General features: G+C 49.0%; 1 non-coding gene across 1 annotated transcript; it reads left to right on the top strand.

The window, feature by feature from the left end:
- Window positions 1-4909: 4909 nt before the first annotated feature.
- LOC123326281 lies at window positions 4910-5014 on the top strand. The gene has a single exon (XR_006540986.1). It is a non-coding gene; the product is annotated as a U6 spliceosomal RNA (small nuclear RNA).
- The last annotated feature ends 4666 nt before the right edge of the window (window positions 5015-9680 follow it).

Genomic DNA, 9680 nt, shown 5'->3' with positions numbered 1-9680 from the left:
CGGGTTTCTTTCTCCCCTTCTGCATGCCGCTTGGGCAGACAGACACTCGGTGCAGTCGGTTGACCGAGAGCCACAGACTGTGAATGTTACCCTGGGCAAAGCGCAGTCCCGCGGAGCCCCGCCCCGCCCCACCCCTCCCGAGAAGGAGTGGGCTCCGGAGGCCTCGCCAGTTCCCACGCTCTGCCCCTCCTGAATGGCAGCTGCCGGGCCGTCACCCACCCTGCTCGTGCTCCTGCCACGGGTGCTCCCTCGCTCCGAACAGGACAGTGGCACTGACCGACACCCCCGTCACCCACACAACACACCAGTTCTCTGGAAGCAGGGAGGGGTCCAGCCTGGTGGGTGCTACGCCCGTGGGAAGGGTCTCAAGAGCAGCGGAATGAGGGGCGGGACCCCTGGGTTCTGGTTCCACTCTGCCTAGTGATGCCAGGCAGACTGGTTCTCTTCTCTCAGCCTGTCTCCCCAGCTGCGAAGTGGGGGTGGGGGTGGGGGGGTAGTCTCTAAGCGCGCTTCCGCTTCCGGTCCTGACAAGGAAGGAGTTAGCGGCCGCAGAGGAATCCCAGGCTTGGACGGGGGTGGCTGGGGGGCAGGCGTCACAGCCCTTGGGCAGCAGGACCTCGGGCACCCGCTGCTCTTTCTGCCGGGGCGGCTGCTGGGACTGGCTGAGCACCATGGAGAGGAGGGAAGGCCAGGGCCTCGATGCCGGGGCCGAGGGGATGGGGATGGCAAGGGAAGAGACTGACAGGAGAAGGCTGAGCGGGAGAAAAGGGAGAGGTGGAGGCAGAGCGGGAGGATGGAGAACACGCTGGTCAGACAGGTGGGTTAGGAGGTGGGACAGGGGCCGCATCAGGTCCCCAGCTGCACACAGGGAGAGGAGGCACCAAGGGTGGAGTGCAGGTGGAGCCAGGGCTTGCTGTTGTTCATAAGAAAAAATGGGGGAGCCACCAAGTGTGGGAGCGTTAGGGACCTCCTGATGTCTCTCCTGAACTCTTCTGCTACAAAACTGTAAAATCACACTGACATCGACCAAGTAAAAGCGATACGCATAGAGGAAAGCCTGGAAGGACCTCTTGTCAGGGAGGGAGGGAACACAATGGGGAGAAGTTACACCAGACACCAATTTTATATGGAACCACATGTTCTTAAGCGGGAGAGCAGGTACACAGGTGTTGACATTATTCCTATACTGTTTCCTACGTTGACATGTTTTATTAAGAAAAAGTCCCCGTAGGGGAACTTGCCGAGGTCTCAACAGTGGTTCTGTGGGAGAATGGGATTATCCCAATTGTTACTATCTTCTTTTCACTTCTGGTATTTTCCAAATGTTCTACATGGAGCAGATATGGAAAAAATAACTAAACCCTTTAAAATAAACTCTTCCTGCTAGGACCATAGTTTTTGTCTTCAGTGCAAATTAAACACAACTGTCTGAGCCACCTCATCCTCAAACCCTTTCCCTCATCAGTTCACAGGCTCAATAAGCCAGCAGCACCCCTCCACATTCTCCCTCCCCACCCTTCAGTCCATGCCTCTCCAAGGCTCGGCTTCCAGCCCTCTTAGTTCCTGGAGCCCAGTAACGCTCTAGGTAGAGAGGAAAAATTATTAGGTTTATAATAAGAAAAGGGCTTGAGACTTTACTGGTGTGGGCACTTGACCACTCTAAATCTTAGTTTCCCTATTTGTAAAATGACCCAAGATTTTTGTGAGGACCCAATGAGATAATACCTATAAAGCATTCAGCATTAATTAACAGTGCCTGGAGCATAGGAAGTATTTAATAAATTCATTTTCATCATCATTGATGACTGCCTACCGCTTCCTCTAGGAAGCCTTCTTGACTTGACGAAAGAAATATTTCAGTTTGAAGGGGGCACCAAGCTGGCCTTTTCCTCCTGGCAAAAAATCTGGATCCTAGTCCCAGCTCTGTCAGTAGCTATGTGACAATGGGCAAGTTCTTCCCTTTCTGGATGCCTTAGTTTCCTCATCTGCAAAATGGTAGGCTTAGACTTCCTGTTCCAATAGTCTATGCCTAGGGTTACCATATAAACTAGGATGTTTTTGAGAGAGAAAAGGGCAATATCAATAATCATTTCAGGATGACAGCTTTAAGGCAGAACAATCCCTGGCACACTGGGAAGTCCGGTCATTCCACCCTTAACAGATCCACTATCTCCTTGCCCACCAGTATGGTAGGCAAAATAATGCTCCCCCTCCCAAAGATGGCCACTTCCAAATCCCTGGGAACCTGAGGATATGTTAGATCACAGGGCAAAAGGAATTAAGGTTGTAGATCAACTGACCTTGAGATGGGTCACCTGGATGATCTGGGTGAGCCCAATGTAATCTCAAGGATCCTAATAAATTAAAGAGGGAAAGAAAAGAGGGAGTGCCAGAGTGACAGAATGTAAGAAAGGCTTGACCAGTCATTGTTAGCGTTGAAGATGGATCCAAGGAATGCGGGCAGCCTCGAGATGCTAGAAAAGGTAAGAAAATGGATTTTCCTCTAGAGCCTCCAGAAAGGGATACAGACCTGCTGATGCCTTGATTTTAGCCCAGTGAGACCCATTTTGAACTTCTGACATCCAGAACTGTGAGACAATAAATGTGGTGTTCTCAGCCACTAAGTTTGTGGTGATTTGTTATAGCAGTAATACACCTAGTGTGGCTCAGTGGGTCCCTTTGGCTGGCTATTCCGTGAATGCTGTCCTTGGAGCATAAGAGAAGTAATCTAAGCACCAGCAGAGCTGCATTCTAGTCCCTGCTCTGATATTAACTCACCCTGGGCCCTTGAACAGGTCAGGTAACTCCTCTTGGGCCTCGGTTTTCTCTGTAAAGTGGGGGATCACAATCCCTGCCTCATCTGTCTTGGTGGGGGGGGGAGGTTGTCCCACATTCAGTGACTTATTCTATGCTCAGCTCTATGCTGTAGGCTACAGCACAAAGATGAACTAGACCTAGTCCAAACCCCATCCCTGCTCTTGGGATGGGTAAAGAGACAGACGTGTAAGCAGGTAATCAAAATACAATGTGATGAACATTGTGAACAATGCGATGAAGAGAGATTATTATGAGTGCACACTGAGAAATATATAGGCCCACCTGCTGGGATGGGGGTGGGAGGACGGTCAGGGCAGGCTTCCTAGAAAAGATGATGCCAGAGCTGGGTCTTAAAGGACGAGGAGGAGAAACCAGGCAAAGCAGACAAGGACAGGGAAAAAGGAAGAAAGAACAATCTGGACAGAGAAAACAGCAGAGAAGCAAGCCCCCAGAGATGTGAGTCAGCACGGCACGGGGGACAGAGGTACGAGCAGCTTGGTGGTGTTGACTTGGAAAGCCTGAGTGTAAATGGGATGCTATGAGGGAGGATTAAGTGGAATGACGGGTGAAGGCGTGACGTGAGCACAAGGTTGCATTATCAGTCTGTGTGTCCTCCAGACCGGTGCTGGGTCAGGAGACCATCTGTAACAAACAATTCCTCTTGACCTGGCTTGAGTGATCTCTTCTGGTTGTCTCATCCTCACATTCCCCCCAGACATGTGCCAAAGGCCTGGGAGCTGCCCCAGCCTACTCGGGCGTGGGGTGGGGGACGGGGCCGTGCAAAATTACAGCCACTGAAAGAGGCCGGCGTGACCTCAGGAGCTGGGTTTCATCATTCTGAAATCATGCTCTGGGCCTTAGTCAGAGGCAAAGAGGTGGGGAGGAAGGGTGGGAAAGCAGAGCGGGTGGCAGCAGGTTTGGGCAAGGTGCCGGGGCTGAAGGAGAAAGCAGCGGGAACCAGCAGGGGGTGAGACTCTTGGATTATCTCCATCATGCTGTGTGACCTCAGGCCAGATCCTTGCCCACGCTGGGTCTCTCTGGGCAGGATGGGTCCTTGGTGCTCTTCCCAAGGCCTGTCCCCACTGGAGCCTCCCGTGGCACTGTGGATGTGGCTCTTTGTGGATGAGTTGGAGCCTGTCCCAGGCCTGTTGGGGTTTGGGGCAGGGCTCCAGCAGGAGGCTGCTCAGTAGCATCCACATTTCCAGCAGAGCCATGCCTTTGTGAAACACAGGGAGCTAACTGGCTTCCATCAGGGCCAAACCTATAGAGATGTCTCTAAGCTTTGGGTTACCTAGCTCACACTACCCAGATGTGCTTCTCATTTGCATTCCGCATCCTTGTCCAGTTCTTTAAGCAGTAGCTTCTGGCCAAGGCGGAGTATCTTAATTTGCTAGGGCTACTGTTACTAAGTACGGCAGACTGAATAGCTCAAACAACAGAAATGTCTTTTCTCACAATTCTGGAGGCTAGAAGTCCAAGATCAAAGTGTTGGCTGGGTTGGTTTCTTTTGAGGCATCTCTTTGGTTTGTATGTACGTGGCCACCCTCTCGCTGTGGCTTCTCAGTCTCTCCTCTCTCTGTCTGTGTCCTAATCTCCTCATAGAAGACCACCAGTCATATTGGATTAGGCCTACCCTGTGATTTCATTGAACTCAATTACCTCTTTAAAGACCCTATCTCCAAATACAATCACATTCTGAGGTACTGAGGGGTAGGACTTCAACATACGAATTTTGAGGGGGACACAATTCAGCCCATAACACTGGGCTTTGGAATTGCTAGTGGAGCTTTTCTAAATACAGATGTCTGGGCCCGTCTCCCGAGACTCTGAGTGTAAACGCCATGAAGGCGGGCCAGAGGCTTTGCCCCTTGCTGTATGCCGACTGCCTAGAACTGTGTCCAGCGCGTGGCATATACGCAAAAATATTTGTGGAATGAAAGGATGATTTAATAAGCTTGGGATGGGGCCCACATGTTCGTCATATACAAAGTTCCATAGTTGATCCTGATTCATCTAGGGGTGAAAGCCCCTGAGAGATGATTGGGTTTCATCTTCCCTGTTGCTGAAGGGGAAGCCTAAGGTTCAGTCAGAAGTGATCGCTTCGGCAGCACATATACTAAGGTTGGAACAATACAGAGATTAGCATGGCCCCTGCCCAAGGTTGACATGCTAAGGTTCAGTAAGGAAAAGAAATACCAGGCCCCGCACTCCACAAAGAATGTGGGCTCGCTGGGTCTGCCCCAGCGCCTCTCCAGGACGCCCAGGACTAAAGGGAAAAGGGAAGGATGGACCTGATACTGCCTTTTGTACCTCTTTATCCAGCTATTCGTCTATATTCTTTATACTATCCTTTATACTAAACTGGTAAACAGAAGTAAATGCTCCTCTGACTTCTGTGAGCTGCTCTACCAAATAATTGAACCCGAGGAAGAGGTTGTGGGAACCTCCAATTTATAACCAATTGGTTAGAAGCACAGGTGGGGGCCGGCTTGTAGGACGGCCCCCTAACCCATGGCATCTGATACTATCTCCAGGTAGGCAGCATCAGAACTGACTTAATGGCTTGGTGGTGTTGGAAAATACACATTGGACCTGCCTTCAGCACCCTTCACATATGGCCCCTGCCAATCCCCAGCCTCACCCACACTCACCCCTGCCCAGCCTAGGTTTTAAGCCACATGAAATCCAGCGCCATTCCCTGATCCTGTCATGCCGCTTATCCTCCCATCTTAGTGTGGGCTTCCCGGAATGCCTTTCCCCACCTTCTTGCCTAGGAAATGTCTCCTTGAGCTGCACTGGAGCTCGAGGCCTTCTCTGACTGCCCAGGCTTGGGGTAGAGGGGGCATCTCCTGGGCTTCTAGAGTCCTCCGTGCTGCCCTCATATCCTATGCTGATCACCCTGGGGGCAAATGCCCATTCTGGTGCGACCTCCACCAGACTGGGAGCACCTGAGTGCAGGGCCGAGTTGGTAAGTAGTATCTGTGCCCTGATGCCTTGCACAAGCAAGGCCCTGAGTTCAAGTTCTCAGCGAGGTTTCAGGGACTGAAGAGTGTTTGCTGAGGGGAAGAACAAAGGTAGCCAAAGGAGGGATATGAGAAGCTCCAAAACAGGGTCTCAGTGCTCGCACATAACCATTAGTAGCTGAACTGGACCTGCTTTTGCAGCTCCTGACCTCACCTTGCCCCCTCCCCCGGCCCTCATGCCCCAGCTCCACTGCCCAGGGAGCATCTCTGAGCAGCCAGTGAGCTCTTCGAGCTGGCCAGTGCAGAGCAGAGGCGGGGAAGCAGAATCTTAGCCTCAGGTGGAGAACTCAGGCCGGCAGGGCTGGCCAGGAAGTTCAGAGAGGTGAGAGGGCAGTGGTCCCAAGGAGAAGAGACTGGAAAATACGAGTAATGGGAAAAGAAGGAGAGGAGGTGGGGAGGAAGACAGCTGAGAGGCCAGAGACTCGATTTCTGTTCTCAGCACTGTTGTTCGGCCTCAGAGAAGCTCCCCTGATCTGACCTTTCAGCAAGTTCCTGCCTCTCTGGGCCTCAGGTTCTTCAACTGAAAACGGGGGCAGGCAGGCTGGACTAGATGGTCATTAATGTCTTCTCTAGCCTTGGCCAAGAAAATCTGAGAAAAGCGTGGCTGCCTTAAAGGTACTATTTGAGAGGACTGTCTCTAGGCTGGCATATAAACCTCGGGGGCTCACCTCTAGCCAGGCATTGGGGGAACGTGTCTCTGGGCCTGAAAAGAACTGGAAGCAGCCTCTCCACGCCTCCTGCGCTGGACTTGGCCCGCAGTTCTGGCAGGCCCAGTGCGGCCCTGAGCTCTAATGAGGCTGGCCACCTGGGGAGCCATAGAAACTCAGCCTGGCCTATTTTGTGGTGAAGCCATGGTCACTTCTCTGCCTAACCCTGAGGTGATGCTTCTGAATGTGGCCTGGGGGCTGGCAGCACCCTTCATGGGCCACCTGGGACTCTAAGGAGTACATCTGGTTGGGCGGGGACTGAAGGAAGCTCCAAGCTGCTGGGGCCCAGGGACCAGGTCTCAGGCCATGTGGACAACCTTTGTTGGCCCCACAACCCCTGGGTACCGCCCCCAGGACAGGGCCTGCTGTCCTGGGCCCTTGCCTGCAACTATTCCCTGAGCCGTGATTTCTGATTCAATTGGTGAAGACAGGCCTCCTGGGATGAGCCAGTTGGCCCCTCTCTGTTATTTGCTTCTCAAAGTTGGAAAAACTACGTTGTGCACCTGGCAGTACTTGCTGCTGCTGGTTTTTCTTTTTTTAAGAAACAGAAAGTAACCCCTGTACTTACTGCAACCAAATCCATTTTATTGGCCTTCTGCATCTCCCACTGCAATAATAATAACCCGTTATATTTGATGAGTCTTTTACGGTTTACAAAGCACTTTCTTATGCATTCTCCCTTTTGGCCCATGCAACAGTTTTGGGAAAGAGGGCTGGGATTATTATCCCTGATTACAGGTGAAGAAAGAGCCTCAGACAGGAAGATCAGCTGCCCGAGGTTACACAGCAAGATGGAGCTAAAGCAAAGAACCTGGGTCCTCTGACTCAAGTCTTCGATTCTTTCCCCAGCACCACATACCCCTCATGCCACTTGAATGCCCAGGGTCTCAGACACCCTCTTCCAGAAACAAGGGCAAAGGGCTTAGCTGTCCCCACCCTGCTCTTATTTCTGAACTTCTTCCCTTGTGAAATTAACCATTACTCACCTCCCCCAACTTGTCACCTCCAAGTCAAGGACTCTCACATCTGTGCTCTCCTCTGGGACTTGAGTTTCAGATCCTACCCTGCCTCTCCCGGTCTCTTTAATGTTCCCACCTGCCCCTCACTCACCCAGCTTAGAAAACTCAGCTTTACCGTAGTTTCATGTCTCTTTCACCTTCTAAATCCAATTGGCATGGGTATTTTACTTAATTATTAATTCATTCATGCATCCAGGAAGTACTAATATATGCTAAACTTTATAGTCTATTCTGCATCTCGTTGTTACATTATACTTAGTCTTGTGTGTCTGGCTTCTATCCCTTAGTATAATGTTTATTGGGTTCATCCATGTCGTAGCATATATCAATACTTTGTCCTTTTTATTGCTGAATAATATTCCATTGTACAGATATACCACTTTTATTTAACTGTTCATCAGTTGACGGATACTTGAGTTGTTTCTACTTTTTGGCTGTTATGAATAATGCTGCTATTACAATTTGTGTACACGTTTTTATGTGGATGTATGCTTTATTTCCTTGGGGTATATACCTAGGAGTAGAATTTCTGGATCATATGGTAACTGTAAACTGCCAAACAGGCTTCCAAAATGGTTGCGCCGTTTTACATTCCCACCAGCAAGATATGAGGGTTCCAATTTATCCATGTCCTCACTGACACATGGTATTGTCGATCTTCTTTATTATAGCCATTCCAGTGGGCATAAAGTGGTTTCTCATTGTAATTTTCATTTGAATTTCTCTAATGACTAATGATGCTGAATATTTTTTCATATGTTTTTTTGGACATTTGTACATTCTCTCTGGAGAAATGTCTGTTCCAATCCTCCGCCTGTTTTTCAGTTGGATTATTGTCTTTTTACTATTGAGTTGTAAAAGTTCTTTATGTTGTCTGGATCCGATTCCCTTATCAATCACATAAACGATTTGCAAATATTTTCTCCCATTTGGTAGGAGGTCTTTTCATTTCCTGAGGGTGTCCTTTAAAGTCCAATTTACCTACCTTTCCTTTTGTCACTTATGCTTTTGGTGTTTAAGAAGGCCTGGTCTAATCCACGATCACAAAGATTTACCCCTGTCTTCTTTTAAAGAGTTTTATAGCTTTAGTTATTACATTTAGGTCTATGGTCCATTTTGAGTTAAACATTTTTATTAAAAAAATTTTTTTTGATTGTGGTAAAATATCTGTAACATAAAATGTACCATCCTAACCATTTTAAAGTGTACCGTTCAGTAGTGTTAAGTACATTCATGTTGTGCAACCAATCTCCAGAACTTTTCATCTTGTGAAACTGAAACTCTATACTCACTAAAGAATTCCCCTTTCCCCCTACCTCTAGCCCCTGTTGAGTTAATTTTTATGTGCAATGTAAGAAAGAGGCCTACCTTCATTCCTTTGCATGTGGATATCGTTGTTCCAACATCATTTGTGGAAAAGATTATTCTTTTCCCATGAATTGTCTTGGCACCCTTGCAAACATCAATTGACCACAAATATAAGGGTTTAGTTCTGGACTATCAATTCTGTTCCACTGATCTATATGTCTGTCCTTATGCCAGTATCAGACTGTCCTGATTACTCTATCTTTGTAGTAAGTTTTTTTAAAAGATTTATTTATTTGAGAGAGAGAGAGAGACAGCACATGCACGTGGGGGTGGGGGAGGGGCAGAGGGAGAGGGAGAGAAAGAATCTCAAGCAGACTCCCTGGTGAGCATGGAGCTCGACACGGGGCTGGATCCCACAACCCTGAAATCATGACCTGAGCTGAAATCAAGAGCTGGACGCTCAACCAACTGAGTCACTCAGGTGTCCCTCTTTGTAGTTTAAAAAAAAAAAAAAAGCCAGCTTGGATATTTTTTTTTCAATAAATTTTTTTAAAGACTTTTTTTTTTAAAGAGAGCACACAAGCAGGGGGAGCAGCAGAGGGAGAGGGAGAAGCAGACTCCCCACCAAGCAGGGAGCCCAACATGGGGCTCAATCCCAGCACCCCAGGATCATGACCTGAGCTGAAGGCAGATGCTTGACTGACTGAGCCACCCAGGCGCCCCCCAGCTTGGATTTTGATAGAGATTGCATTAAATCTGTAGATCAATGTAGGGAGTATTGCCATCTTAACAATATTAAGTTTTTT

The sequence above is a fragment of the Neomonachus schauinslandi genome, chromosome 11, assembly GCF_002201575.2.
Source record: "Neomonachus schauinslandi chromosome 11, ASM220157v2, whole genome shotgun sequence".
In the NCBI taxonomy this organism is placed as follows: Eukaryota; Metazoa; Chordata; class Mammalia; order Carnivora; family Phocidae; genus Neomonachus; species Neomonachus schauinslandi.
The sequence above is the reverse complement of the archived record's forward strand: the minus strand, read 5'-3'. Positions and strand labels throughout refer to the sequence as shown.